This window comes from Papio anubis, chromosome 13, assembly GCF_008728515.1.
Source record: "Papio anubis isolate 15944 chromosome 13, Panubis1.0, whole genome shotgun sequence".
NCBI classification, from domain to species: domain Eukaryota; kingdom Metazoa; phylum Chordata; class Mammalia; order Primates; family Cercopithecidae; genus Papio; species Papio anubis.
In genome coordinates, this window is record NC_044988.1 from 3,916,355 (window position 1) to 3,931,875 (window position 15,521).

At 41.3% G+C, this 15,521-nt stretch overlaps 1 long non-coding RNA gene across 2 annotated transcripts; it reads right to left on the reverse strand.

Moving 5' to 3' along the window:
- Positions 1 to 10,033: 10,033 nt before the first annotated feature.
- Positions 10,034 to 15,396, reverse strand: LOC103878536. 2 transcript variants are annotated; one of them, XR_001895418.3, is made up of 3 exons: positions 15,042 to 15,396; positions 11,286 to 11,334; positions 10,034 to 10,176 (listed from the first exon to the last, which is right to left on the reverse strand). It is a non-coding gene; the product is annotated as an uncharacterized LOC103878536 (long non-coding RNA). The 2 variants fall into 2 exon arrangements; XR_004177780.1 differs by lacking the exon at positions 15,042 to 15,396 and adding an exon at positions 14,459 to 14,536.
- Positions 15,397 to 15,521: the final 125 nt, after the last annotated feature.

Consider the following 15,521-nt stretch of genomic DNA (forward strand, 5'->3'; position numbering starts at 1 on the left):
CCTAAAGTTTTGAATATAGTTTTTTCTTTAAAAATGAGAATACATCTATCTTGATAATATACACGTTCATTGAAAAGTTTCAAGAAAGGCAGAAAAGTATGAGGAATACACGTGGTGGTTTACATTGTCCAAGACATTTTTCTATGAACATTTATTCAAATATAAGTATACTTTAAGATCATATCATACATACTGTTTCATAACTATTTTTTACATAACATGTTAGCTTTGCTGAGCAAAGTACCACAGACTTAACGGCTTAAAACACCACACATTTATTATCTGTTTCTGTGCATCATTAGTCCTGTCACAGTTTCTGTCAACAGATTGCAATCCAGGTATTGGCCAGGACTACACTCTTATCAGAGGCTCAACTGGGAAAAGATCCACTTCCATGTGCCCTCAGGTTACTGACAGAATTCATCTCCTTGCAGCTATAGACAGGTCACCATCTTCTTGCTGACCATCAGCAGTGGGCTGCTGTCGGCTTCTAAAGGCCACCCTCAGTTCTTTGTGGTGTGGTCCTCTACATAGACCTCAGAAATGGCAGCTTGCTTTTTCAAAGCCAACAAGGGAGAGAGAATCATTATAATTTTTAATAGTAACATAGTATTCTACTATAGGACTGTAACATAATTTATTTAACTGTCCTCTATGGATACTAGGATGTTTTGAATTTTTCATTATAAACAGTGTTACAGCAAATGTTCTCATGCACATACCTTTGTGACTTCTCTGATTATTTCCTTAGGATAATACCCAGAGTGAATTGCTGAGTCAGATGGTATACTTTTTAAATCTTTTTTTGTTTGCATATTGTAACATAGCTATCCGGAAAACTAAGCCCATTTGTATTTCTAAGAATGTGTGAGAATGCTGGTTTGTATGCATAACTTGCCGACACTGGCATTACTCATAAGTTTATTAGTTGCCAATCTAATGAGTGAAAAAAATATTTCTTATTGTTTTAATTTGTATTTGTTAAATTAGTGAACTCAAACATATTTTTTATATGTTTACTGGACATTGTGTTTTTTGAATTGTCTTTTCATGACTTTTGCCCATTTTGCAATTGTGAAAGCACTTCGTATGTTAAGTGCTCTTTGTTTGTGGATTGCAAATATGTTTCCTTATTTATTTATGTTTGTTAATATTTTAGTTATTTTGTTTCTAGGAGATAATTTTGTTTATGGGGAATTTTTGGCCATAGAAAAGTTTTTAATGTTTTTTGAAATCAATTCCATTGATTTTCCTAATGCTTTCTGCCTTTGATGGCATGCTTAGAAATGTTTTTCCCACCTAAGGGCATAAAACCTTTCACTTATTTTTGTTCTAGAATGTTTATGGTTTCTTTTAACATTTACATTTTAATAGTTTTAGAATTATTGTGTCGCAAAATAGATTGATTGCTATTGTCCTGTGATGAGTTTTTTTAAAAATTGAGTTATTCAGTTGAGAGGGGTAACTCTAGAGTTATTTTTGAAATCTGTAACTTGTTACTGTAGATTTGTGGGAAATAGAGAACAAACCAACACTGTGAAATGTTTTCTTCATCATGTTCTCTAAGCACTTTTTGTTCCAGTAATGTCTACTTTTTCGTGAAATTATATAGAAGTGTATCACTTGTGCTGTAATAACATTATATGAGAGGACTTATTAGTGACAAATTGACAACAGGGAATAAATAAGCATAATTGACCAGGAGGACATGGGACAAAGACCAAACCACAAATGCCCTTAATTAAGAGGGCAGCATGATCCTGCCACACCACAATTACTTTCAAAAACAATAATATTGAGGCCAAGGGCACCAAGGCATTGGTTGAGAAACTAGTCATTCATCACTGCAAATGGGCAACTGAAGATAGAGAGGAGTGGCAAGCTGAGAAAGAAGGAGCTCAGGCCTGGCTGAAGTGTGAAGCAAGTCTCTGAGGTACATTCTTCTGCTCCAGTGAAATTCAGAGTAGAGATTCTGGTAACCAGAAAGCCATAGGAACTTTCATGAGCTTGATTTCTCTTAAGGAATGAATGTGTGAAATGAAAAATCAAGCATTAAATTCATTAAATTCCAGTGCTGTGACTTACTTGCCTGGGATTCCCAGCACTTAGTGCAGTGCCTAGCTCAGTATGGGTTCTCAATAAATATTATTTTCTTTCCCCTTTCTCTTATGCCATTCTCTTATTTGTCTCAATATTTATCACCCAGTGCAGGTACTGCTGTGTATTAGTCACTTAGTGAATCTTTATGGAATAGTTTGAAACATTTGGTTTCAATACCATGGGTGGTTTGAAGAAGTAAATGTATAGAAATGTATTTGAGAAGGAGTTTAGTTACATACCAGTAACCATAGTAGCCCATGTGTTGAATGTTCTGTACCAAGCACTTTGCACACTTAATTAATTTAATTTTCATGATAGCCCTGCAAGGCATAACTCTTTGTATTATTCCCATTTTATATATGAAGAAACAGAGCTCAGAGAGGTAAAAGGAACCAAAGTTACCCAGTTAGTAAGTGGAGAAATCAAGGGTTGTAACCCTGAACTACAAAGGCCTTTCTGACTACAAAGGCCGAGTAGTTTTCCAGTATTTATAGCCTCTAAAAAGTTCACATATCACTTTGGCAAGAGAGCTCTAATCATTGTATAGGCATGTGCACACCCAAGGCATTTCAAGTATATGTTTATCTTCTAAAATGGACGAGACCCAGACCCACAGATTGTGCAAGACTATACGAGCCAGAGAGGGCTCATTAACCTCCGTGAATTCCTTCAGCTCAGCTCCCCAGAGAAGAAAGGGAGCAGATGGTCAGCGTGCTGCTCACTTCCTCAGCTGCACAGCTATTGTCTAGAGACAGTTTCAATTTGACAGCCTGGCTTGGAATTTCTAGAGGCTGTTGGAGCTAGCACATTTAAGTTTAGCTAGAGCCTCACTACTTGCTTATTCTGTTCAGAAGGCAGACACCAGGCCAGCATAGTGGGAAACAGAATTGTGTACTAGAAAGTGTTGGATGGGAAGTGAAGAGAACTGGGTTCCAGCTCACTGGTTGGTTGGTTTATTTCATTTATTCATTCTGCAGATGCTTTTTGTGTATTTAGCAAGGAAGGATTGAAGGAGACTATCACATAATTATTTCTTCTGCTTAAGAAGGAAACAGTTCATGTACTATAATAATCATTCTTAAGCAAGTTGCACCAAGGTCTGTGTGCTCCTTTCTCAGAAACTAAGCCACACTGAAGGAAGAGAAAAATGGAGCTCCTACAGATGCTTATGTTGGCTTGCTTTCACTGTTTTTTTTTCAGACAACAGAGAATCTTGCCCTTCAGTGTTCTAAATTTAGAGAGTTATCATAACTCACAATTTCTGCCCTAATGTTCAGAAGCAGGGAGGGGTAGACAGGCTGTGTTCCTTGCCGAAACACTTGCCTGTTCACCTCTACAGCCTTGCTTTCATCTGTAGGACAGTGATCTGAGTTAGGTCCCAACTGTACTAGATGAACCATGCCAGCATGGAGGTCCAGGACTGTCCCACAGATTGAAGAAGAATCCCACCTTCAGTGGAGGGCCAGAAGCAGTCCAGATATATCTGAATGGGGCTTGGCATTGCCTTAGATAGGTAATAAATGGCCATTTGAAACTGTTTATCTACCTTTTGTTTCTTGATGCTGTAAACTTCCATCTTATTGTCACTAAAAGATAGTAAGGCTCACTTAGCCCCTGATTTTGTCACGTCATTAAGCCTCTAACCTTAAGGATCTTTTTATCTAGGGGGTGCCATATACTTGCTCATAATACTTCAATTAGCCTCTGCCAGGTAGTGACTTATACCTTAAAAGTACTTTCAGACTGGGCGTGGTGGCTCATGCCTGTAATCCCAGCACTTCGGGAGGCCGAGGCAGGCGGATCACCTGAGGTCAGGAGTTCAAGACTAGCCTGGCCAACATGGTAAAACCCCGTCTCTACTAAAAATACAAAAATTAGCTGAGCATGGTGGTGTGCGCCTGTAATCCTAGATACTCAGGAGACTGAGGCAGGAGAATCACTTGAACCCAGGAGGCAGAGATTACAGTGAGGCAAGATTGTGCTACTGCACTCCAACCTGGGTGACAGAGTGAGGCTGCATATCACACACAAAAAAGTCACTTTCGTATCCATTTTCTCTTTAACCTTACAAAAGGCATGTATAGGCATGTAGGGTATTTATTATTCTCATCCTGCAGAGGAAAAAACATAGGCTCAGTGAAATTTAATGATTTGCCCAGTTGCAGAGATGTTAAGTGGCAATGTTGCTATCAAATCCATGTCTATGTGATTCCCAAATCCTTACATGGTAGGCAGGATTCTATGTCTTCTAAGACTTTTCTCCTTGCCATCCCCATGTACACATTCTATATAATCTTTAGGACTGTTAATTTGATTGCTTTTACTGCCATGATTACATGGCAGTAAATATTATATGGCACAGCTGATGTTAAGAGAGTATACAAGGGGGCCTGGTCTAATCACATGAGACGTTTAAAAGCAGAGAGTTCATTATGGCCAGTAGCAGTGGCAGAAGTCAGAGAGATTCGAAGAGTGGACAGGGCTTCCTGCAATGTTTTTACTTTGATGGAGGAGACCATGAGGAGCTGAGAGCAGTTCACAGCCAATGGCCAGCAAGGAAATGGGACCTTTGTCCTGCAACTGGAAGGAACTGAACCTGCCCACAAGAATGGGCTTAGGCAGGTCTTTCCCAGAGCCTCCAGACTGGAACTCAGCCTGGCTGACACCTTGCTTCAGCTTTGAAGAGAGCCTGAACAGAAAACCCAACCAGGCCATGCCGGACTCGGAAGCTACAGAACTGTGAGCTAATGAATGAATATAGTTGTTCACCTCTAAGTTTGTAGTGATGTGTTATGAAGCAATAGAAAACTACCACACCCTGCTTTTCTTGCGAGAACTTGGGACTTGAGACAAGATCTTTGAACTTTTCTGGTCTTAATTTTCACTTGAAAGAGGATTAGATGTGATCTTTGAGATTCTTTCCAGCTCAGATGACTCTAAGATTCTTAAAACAGTTTCTTATGAAAAGTAACCTGTATTTTAGGGCCATGGCTATGGATATGTTGGGAAGATAGAGTTTGTGGCTCCTGATTCGAAGGCCATCAGCTCATCTGTGGAAAACTTAGGGAACACATGGAGGGAATGAGGCTCTTCAATGTCCTGAGGCCCTTTGCTAGCTCGGAAGTACCACAGGAGTAAGACAAGGTGCCTGCCCTTACACCCTGGGTAGGGGGGCCGAGCGTTGGTGTCCATATGAATAAGCAGTGACTACAAAGTAAAGTCCCAGAGGAAAGAGGGAGTCTTAGCTGGAGGATGTAAAGCTTGGACTGGATTTTAAAGCTAAGTGGTTTGCCAGGCTTTTGGTGCTGGAGCAGCCTGAATAGAGGTAGCGGCATAAAGGAAGGCATGGGAGTGAGTGAGACTGACCGTGCAGTTTATACCTGCCGATTCTAAAGCCCGGGGCAGGCATTGAGTAAATGGAAAATGTTAGCAAATAGATTATTGCTGGAGTATTTGGAGTGGAGAAGCTGGAGAGAGGATTTTGTAAACAGGATACCTCTATGCTGAACACGTTGAACATCACTGTGATATAACCTTGCTTATTTTATTTTATGTATTTATGTAGTTTTTTGGGGGGACTGAGTCTCACCCAGGCTGTCACCTAGGCTGTCACCCAGGCTGGAGTGTAGTGGCGCCATCTCAGCTCACTGCCACTTCCGCCTCCTGGGTTCAAGCGATTCTCCTGCATTAGCCTCCTAAGTAGCTGGGACTACAGGTGCCCACCACCACGCCCAGCTATTTTTTGTATTTTTAGTAGAGACGGGATTTTACCATATTGGCCAGGTTGGTCTCTAACTCCTGACCTCAAACGATCTGCCCACCTCGGCCTCCCAAAGTGCTGGGATTACAGGCGTGAGCTACTGCACCTGGCCCCCACTAATTTTAAATCCATGTAATCAATATTTACTAATCCTTTAATCTAGTGCTTGTCCCCTCTGAAGGATAGTTTTGTTGAGCTTTACTTTCTGTAGTTAGAATGATAAAATCAATAAGAACATACTGAATATATTCTTCCCATTGACTTCACAACCTAACCCTGCTCCTACCTGCCACCTAACACAGGATCCTATTAAGCTCTCTTGAAGACTTACTTGTCCAAAATATAACTTTAATGTGAATGACAGAATCACAGGACTGAAATAAGAATTACTGGACTGCAAACTTCTTTTCACTGCTCAGTATCACCTAAAGCAGTCAGCACAGTTTCCTACACACAGCAGGAGCTCAGTGTCTAATTAAATTTAATTTGAGATAAACTGAAATCAGCACACAAATCAAAAAGGAGCAGGGATCCTATTCAGAGCTTCCTGATGGATTGTGCTCAGGCTTTTTGCACACAACAAACCTGAATGGCTGGAAAGCATGGAGCAGCTACAGCACACTTCAGGAGAATGCCACAGTTCACACCCCTGATACTGGAGAGAAGCCATTCAGCTGCCGGGAGGAGATTCCCTCTTCACACTATGTCCGAGCTGTTCTATGAGCCACCAGAGACTCAGTTATTATTACTGTAGTTGACTGCTCCATGAGTTGATGGTCAAATTACATTAACAATTATGGAAAATAGTGTGACACTAAAGAATTATTAAATAGTTCATATGCATTGCTAATCTCCCATCATTATACAAAGTAAAAGACCAGATAAGATAGACAGTTGGTAGCTGCAGGTTTATCTGCTTGTTTTTGATGGGAAGATATTTTCCCCCTAAAATCTACCATTAATTTATTCATTGACTAAATGTTTATACCCATTGTGACTCAAATGCTGGGCTGGCCTCTAGGTTTGAACTGCAAAAAAGATCAACCTTGTCCCTTGCCCTTATATGAAGCTTAAAATCTAGAAGTTAGAAACTTCAAAAATGTAAAGTATTTTGATGGCTAAGGGCAAGATGCTCTTGGAGTGAGTGTATGTGCAGGGAACAAACCTAGTCCAGACAGGTGAGGTTCTCTAAGGAAATAATAAGTTAGGTGACAACTGAATATTAATGTGAGTTAACGGAGGGAGAGAGGAAAGTGTGGGAGAGATTTCAGGCCAAAGAAATAACCACATTCTTATAAGTTAGCTCTTACTAAATTGAAAAAATCAAGACAGTATCTAAAAGAAAAAGAATATTCTAAGTGGAGAAGGCAAAAGTGAGATTTCAGACTTGATCAACCTCATTCCTTTTCCTGCGAATTTTGCCCTCTTGTGGCAGTTAGCTGTCAATGAACATACTTTGTCAACAAGTTTCCTTAGATTCCTGGTACTACTTTTCGAGCTGGAGGTCTTTGCTTTAGAAAAGGACTATTACATTGGTTTCCAAGTTTTGTTCAGAGGCACACCATTGATTATCTGCTTCCCACATGTTCCCGTATTTTGAAAGGGTTCTGTCAAACAAAGATACACTGTTTTTTTGTTGTTGTCTGTTTGTTTGTTTTTTGAGAGATGGTCTCACTCTGTCACCAGGCTGGAGTGCAGTGGCATGATCATGGCTCGCTGCAGCCTCAACTTTCCAAGCTCAGATGATCCTCTCACTTCAGCCTCCTGAGTAGCTGGGACTGCAGCGCATGTCACCGTGCCTGGCTAATTTTTAAACAATCTTTTGTAGAGATGGAGTCTTGCTCTATTGCCCAGCTGGTCCTGAACTCCTGAGCTCCAGCAGGCCTCCCACCTCTGTCTGCCAAAGTGCTGGGATTACAGGCATGAACCACCAGGCCATGTCCGATACACTTCCTTTTCCTTTTTTTTTTTTTTTCTCTAACTGGATTATCTTGGTTACATTATTAAGTTGATAAAATTCTATATAAAATCAAATAAGTTTGTTTTTGTGTTTTATTTGGCCCTGTAAACTCTAGCTCTGCCTTAAGCTGTCTTGCCTCTCTGTGGGACCATTTCCTCATCTGAAAATGGAAATGATAAAGTAGATATAACAGCACCTACTTTTAAGTAACTCTGAGGAAAAATGAGCTGTTAAGAGGGTACTTGGTAAATGTTTATTCCTTTTCTAGCCTTCTCATGGGCAAAAGTTTGGTTTTAGTAAGCTTACTAACCCCCATTCATATCACTGAGCTCCCCACCCCTGAGTTTAACCCTAATCTACTTCAACCTTCTTATTTTATACATGAAGAAACTAACAGCTAAGAGGAAGGGAGTGACCTCATTTCTGCCCTTGATCTTAATTTGTATATCAGCTTACTTACAGTCATTATAAAAAAAAAAAAAACAGTGAAAATAAGGGCTTAATTTGTGTATCAGCTTATTTGCAGTCATTATTAAAAACAAAAACAAACAAACAAAAACAGTGAAAATAAAGGCCGGTGCCTCCCAGAAATAAAAAGAAGCCCACTGTGGCAGAAGAGTGAGCAAGAGGGAGAAGGCCGTGCAATTAGGTTGAACAGGTAGGCCAGGCTCAGACCACACAGCGCCCTCTGGGCAATTTTAACTATTTTTTTAGTCCCTGTTCTATGGGCATGAGCATAAATAATGTCAATGTTATCAGTTAAAATTTGGAAACATCTAACAACTGCATTTAAAATTTTTCATCCATATGTTTGTAATAGTCAAATCACAGGTTTAAAGTTGTAAACTCTTATTGTGCAAGCTGACAACAAGAAATTAATCTGTTTCCAGTGAAGACCAGAATCTAAAACAATGGGCTTAAGTAGACAAAAGAAATTTACATTGGATATGGAGGGCAATTCTTGACTAAATGTTATGTGATACTGGCCATGTTACTGAGGCTTTTCTATCCCGGAAAAGCATATCTAGGTAGCAATATTCTTGGATCATTATGAATCTGAGGGCTTTAAAATCATGGTCCATGCAAGATGAAGATTTAAACCATCTAAAGAACTTTTAAAACATATTTTAGATATTGGAGTTCCAGTTTGATTTCCTTTTTAAAAAATTCTGGGGAAAATGGGTACAGAGTTTGAAAACAGCTGGATGTAGAGTATCTTCCATACTAGCTATAAGTCAGTGGTGTGATTCTAGAACATAATTTTGTCTTATATTTATCTTATATTTGTCCTTTTCAGATCTCTCTCTTGTGCTCCAGAACCCTGTATTTAACAGTCATTAGACACCTCTACTTCTTATCCCACAGACTTAACATTCTAAAACTTGATTTAGTCTTTTTCCTCCTAACTGCTCCTTCTAGCCGAGTGAATGTAACCAGCACCATTTATCTGTTAGCCCAAACTAGAAACTGGGGAGTCAATTTTGATCTTTTGCTTTGTCTCCATGCTTACCAGCCATCTGTCTTATGGATTCCACCTCCTCAGAACCACTTGAATTAATTAACTAATTAATTAACTCTTCTTGTCCACTTCTGTTACAGTTGCCCACCCTAGATCCTCTACAGGGTTACTGCACCTGCTTCCTGAGTGACCGCTCTGTCTAGTCTAGACTGCTTCCAATCCGTCTTCTGTACTGCTCTCCACCAAGTGAGCTTTCCAAATACAATTCTGATCATGGCACTCCCTCTTTAAATGCTTTCATTGTTTCCCAAGTTCGTGAAAAGTCCACACTCCTTAGGATGGTGTGCAAAATGCTTCACCCTCTCTCTCTAGCATCCTTCCTCCCACTCCATTTCCCTTAATTTTTAAACCTAGCTATGCAAACTTCAGGCACTTTGTCAGATGTGCCGGGTCCTCTCTCACTGTTGCCATGCTGCTCTCTTGGCCCAGAATGTCCCACTTTCCTTTCCTCACCTTCGTGATTGAACTCAGTTATTAGTTCTTCCAAGAAGCCTTCCCCCAGCTTCTCTACCCCAGCCTGAGTTAGGTGCCCATACTTTGAAAAGGACTGTGTAATCGTATTTCGCAGTTTACAAAGTTCTTTTACATATATAATTATTTAATTATTGTAAAAGGCTACATTGAGTAGACTTATATCCCTTTTATAGATGACACACATAATCATTTACTTCTTTTCTGAAGGCTAGATGGGGCAGGTTAACGTCCACTTTATAGGCAAGGCTCGGGGAACTGACATCCAAGGCCAGGTGGTTGGTTAGTGACAGAGCTGGGTTATGGTCCGAGACTGTGGCGTTGGTCTTCTGACTTCGAGTGCAGTGCCCTTTTCCGTCTAGCCCACTGAAACAGAGTCAGAGGAGAAAGTAGAGGACGCACACTCCAGAGTGCAGCAGGCCGCCACGGAAACAGAGAAATCATCCTGCCCCCTTCCACCGCCCCCTGTTCACTCTGATCTAGCCTAGCAGGAAACCTTTTCATGTAGCACAGCATTTCAGGCTGAGCAATGCATTTTTAAACTCTGAAAAATGTCATTTCTCCTGACATTTCTGGAAGTACTTCCAAAAATGAAAGCCAGTTAACCAGCAACTTTGTTGATTAATTCATTACCTAATTAGGGCTGTGAGGACATTTTGAAATAGATGAAAGAGGTTGGATAAGAGCAGTAAGAACAGAACGGTTTCCTGATGTTCCAGGCTCTGTGGCTTGGGGCCTGGGGAAAAGTGTATATTCAGGACAGAAAATGAAGGGGGAGACTTTTCTCTGAGAACAGATTTTAGTGGTCTGATTGAGTTGGCAACATGAAAGCCTGTGGGCGGATAAAGACCAAGAAGAACTCACATCTGCTTCCAAGATTTGCCCTGTGGACTAAATTGTGCCCTCTCCCTACCCAATCCATATGTTGAAGACCTAACCCCCTATGGGACTGTATTAGAGTTGGGGCTTTTAGGAGGTAATTAAATGAGGTCATAAGGGTGGAGTCCTAATATGACAGGATTGATGGCTTTATAAGAAGAGGAAGAGAGAGATTGCTCACTCCCTCATCCTGGTGGCCGGGCGTGGTAGCTCACGCCTGTAATCCCAGAACTTTGGGAGGCCAAGGTGGTTGGATCACCTGAGGTCAGGAGATGGAGACCAGCCTGGCAAAAATGGCGAAACCCCGTCTCTACTAAAAATACAAAAATCAGCCGGGCGTGGTGGCGGGTGCCTGTAATCCCAGCTACTCAGGAGGCTGAGGCAGGAGAATCGCTTGAACCCAGGAGGCAGAGGTTACAGTGAGCCAAGATTGTGCCACTGCACTCCAGCCTGGGGGGCAGGGTGAGACTCCGTCTCAAAAAAAAAAAAAAAAAAGAGGAAGAGAGAGATTGCTCACTGCCTCTCCCATGCACCAAGGAAAGACCATGTCAGCACACGGTGAGGTGTCCACTGCAAGCCAGGAAGAGAGCTCTTACCAGGAACCCAAGCAGCTGGGCCTTGATCTTCAACTTCCAGACTCCAGAGCTGTGAAAACAATAAATTTCTGTTGTTTAAGCCACCTACTACATGGTACTTTGTTATGGTAGCCCAAGCACACTAAAATAGTTGCTATGACCACCTCAACCCTGGTACACTAAGAACAGATAGTTCAGTATAGGACTCAAATGGAAAAGCTAGATGGATTTCTGCCCACCCTTGCTTTGTGCCCACATTTAGGGGAGAAGACAGAAGGTTTCAGTGCCTTATTTGCTAGTGGGTGTCCTTCTCTTGACTTCTGTCTGTTTACATTTATTGCATTTAGATAACTATTTATTCCTTAATGTGTCAGGTTTCTAATTTTTTTTTTTTTTTTTTTTTTGAGACTGAGTCTTGTTCTGTTGCCCAGGCTGGAGTGCAGTGGTGCGATCTCAACTCACTGCAACCTGGGTCTCCTTGGTTCAAGCGATTCTCCTGCCTTAGCCTCCCAAGTAGCTGGGATTATAGGCACCTGCCACCACGCCCTGCTAATTTTTGTATTTTTAGAAGAGATAGGGTTTCATCATGTTGGCCAGGCTGGTCTCAAACTCCTGACCTCAAGTGATCTGCCTGCCTCGGCCTCCCAAAGTTCTGGGATTACAGGCATGAGCCACTGCGCCTAGCCTGTTCTAAACATTTTACACATATAAACTATTCCATTTAGCTTGAAACCTCAATTACAGGACATGCCTAACACTGATGCTCCATGTTACATAGTAGACTCGAGGTAACATTCATTTGCTTTGACTGCCAAACATTATTTAGAAAACTCAAGAGAAGGAGGCCAGGTGCAGTGGCTCACACCTGTAAAGGGAAGCCAAGGCGGGTGTATTGCTTGAGGTCAGGAGTTCGAGACCAGCCTGGCCAACATGGTGAAACCCTGTCTCTACTAAAAATACAAAAATTAGCCGGGCATGGTGGCACATGCCTGTAGTCCCAGCTACTTGGGAGGCTGAGGCAGGAGAATCACTTGAACCCAGGTGGTGGAGGTTGCAGTGAGGTTAAATCGCGCCACTGCACTCCAAGCTCTGTCTCAAAAAAAAAAAAAAAAAAAAAAAAAAAAAAAAAGGAAAGTCTATTTCATTTACCCATACTTTTGCTCTTTCAATTTTTTACTTTTCCTCCCTGATGTTCCAAAATTCTTCTTTTTATCATTTCCTTTCTGTCTCAAGAGCATCATTAAGGGTAGATTTGCTATTGACAAATTCTCTTAGTTTTCTTTCATATGATAATATCTTGATTTCCCCTTAATTTCTAAAGGATATTTTCACTGGATGTAGAATTCTGGGTTTACAGTTCTGTGCAGTTCCTTGAAACAATGCTGTGCTACTCCCTTCTGACCATCCCAGTTTCTGAGGGGCAATCTGCTGCCTTTTTTTTTTTTTTTTTCTCCTGTGGATAAAGTGGTGTTTCTCATTATTTTTGAGATTTTTTTTCTTTGTCTTTAGTTTTCAGGAGTTTGACTGATATGTCTTGGCATATTTCCATTAGGTTTATACTGTTCAGACTTAGCTTCCTGAATCTATTTTTATGTCTTTTGCTGAATTTGGGAAGTTTTTGGCCATTATTTTGTTGAATACTTTTTAAGCCTTACCTTGTGTCTTTTCTCTTTCCGCGACTCCAATGGCATAGTATTAGATTTTTTGGGTTATAGTTACATAGGACTCTGAGGCTGCAGTTATTTTTATCCAGTCTGGTTTTTTTCCATTTCCCAGAGATTGGGTAATTTCTCAGATTGGGTTATTTTTATTATCCTAACTTCAACTTCACTGATTCTTTACTCTGTTCTTCCCATTTTCCATTGAGCTCATCCATTGAGTTTTTCATTTGTATCTTTTAGTTCTAAAATGTTCACTTGATTCTTCTTTATGTCTTATATTACTTTGCTGAGATTTTCTATATTTTTGTTTTGTTTTACATGCATGCATGTTTGCTCACTGAAACATTTTTATGATAGCTGCTTTAAAATCCTCACCAGATAATTCCAACATTTGTGTCCTCTCAGTGTTGGCTTCTGTTGATGGTCTTTTCTTATTCAAGTTGAGATTTTCCTGATTCATTGTTTGACTAGTGATTTTCTAGTGTGTTCTAAACATATTGAGTATTATGTTGTGAGACCCAGATTCTTTCTGAAATCCTTTGTTTCAGCAGGCCCTCTCTGGCACTGCACTAGTGGGAGAAGGAGGACGCTGTCTTGGTACTGCCAAGTGGGGATGGAAGTCCAGCTTCCCCCTTGGCTTCTGTTGACACCCCAGGGAGGCAGTTCCTCGTTACTTCAGAACAGGTGTGGAAGTTCATGCTCCCTGCATCGCCTTCTCTGACACCATCCCAGTGGGTGAGAGGGGTCACCTTGTTACAGCCATGTTGCTAAAATTGGAAGTCTAGGCTTTGCACTAGCTCTTGGCCAGTGGAGGTGGAGCTGCAGTGTTTTCTGTGGGGTTTGATTGGTGTTTTAATTTGTATTTTAGTTCTAAAATTTCTACTTGGTTCTTCTTTAAAAGTTAGAGTCTAAATATTTTCTGTCTTTCTAGGCTGCCCCTTTCCTGTTCCTTTGGCTAGAGAGAAGAGGCTTTTAGGGGACTTCTTTTTGTCTATGCCCATTAGTGTTTGTGGGCTGCCCGCCTGTTCAGTTCCAAGTCTGGGATATAGGAGGCAAAAACAAAACAAAAATAAAAAAATAAAAAAATAAAAAAACCCAGGGAGCCCATCCCTGTGTTGTTCCTCAGGTCTCAAGGTCCCTAGCCAGTCTCCCCTTTTCTCCACCTTTCAGATTATTGTTTTGTTATATATCTCCAGGGATTTTAGTTTTACTTGGTGGAGGAATAGGAAGAAGTGAGTCTACTGTATCTTGTCCAGAACCAGAAGTCCTTTTTGTCAACTTTTGAAGAAGATCTTAGAAGATACATTCCCATCACCCTGACAAAGTCTTCATGGAGTGGACAGTTGCAGTAGCACTTCTGAAGTGGTTAGAAGCGAGCTCATTATAGGTTTGATATTGTTAAATCCTTACAGCAACCTTTTGAGGCAGGGATTATTATACTCATTTAACATAAACGAAAACTGAGGTTAAGGTAAAGGGAGGAGGGTGGGTCCTTTGCAGTACATAATAAAGCCAAAAGATAAACTTCCTTACCACCATCTTTTCCACTCTCTGAAAGCCACCATCTTTGCACTTCACTGAGCAAAGTAAGCTGTCATGCTTGGGTTTTCCTCAGCTTCCTTTCCAGTTTACTTGCACCTCTCTTTGCTTCACTACTAGAGAAAGAGGTGCCAGTCTTTCTCTCCCAAAATGTCTCTACTTGCTCCAAATCTCATTCCCCCTCTAGGACCTCACTTTCAAACCTTTTACCCCTCTCATGTCTTTAATCTCTTCCTCTTGATTTTTCCCCTTATGCTACAAAAATGATGAGGACCCTACCATCCCCAAAACATTGTTCTCTGACCCTTCCTTCCTGTAAGCCCGAGTGCCACTGCCTTCTGCCTGTCTGCTGAATCATTTGGCAAACACAGTCAGTGTCTCCACCTTCTACCTCTTGCATCTCAGCACACTGCCGTGTCATGCCGGCTCGTGGTCCCACAGCCATGCCAAATGCTCTCTGTGAGGACAAGTGACCTGCATCCAGGCCTCAGGCTAAGGGCCTTCTTCCTTCGTCTAGGTACCTACTCTATCAGACTCAGGTGGGGAGTTTCTAAAAACGCCCACATTGTGACCTCACCTGTGGATTCTGATATAGAGGGCTGAGGTAGAAGTCCGAATCTACTTTAATCTCCTAAGGTGATTCTGATGCATAGCAGGCTTGGACTTCGTTGCTGCATCCGACTCCTTCTCAGGGCTCCTTCCTCGGCCTTGAGGACCTCACAGCTCCTCCTTCATCTGTGCCCATGCTAGGCTGGATGGGAGGACAGACTGGGAAATTTCCAAGTCCTTGCTCACCAGGGCTGACTCAGCTGATAGTAACAACTGTAAACAGAGTATAAAGACTTATGTAATGTTTACTATTTGTCTGGCATTTTGCTAAGTACTTTACACTTACTTGACCTAACCTGGCCAGAGAAGATTATCCTTCCTTTGCCTGAAGGCCTTGTACTAACCCCACCTGAGGGTGATGCTTCTTATCCTCAACACCCGCCCCACCACCCTCTTTGCTTCTGGATTCATAACTAGAGTCAGAACCCAGTATGGATAAGTGATCAGT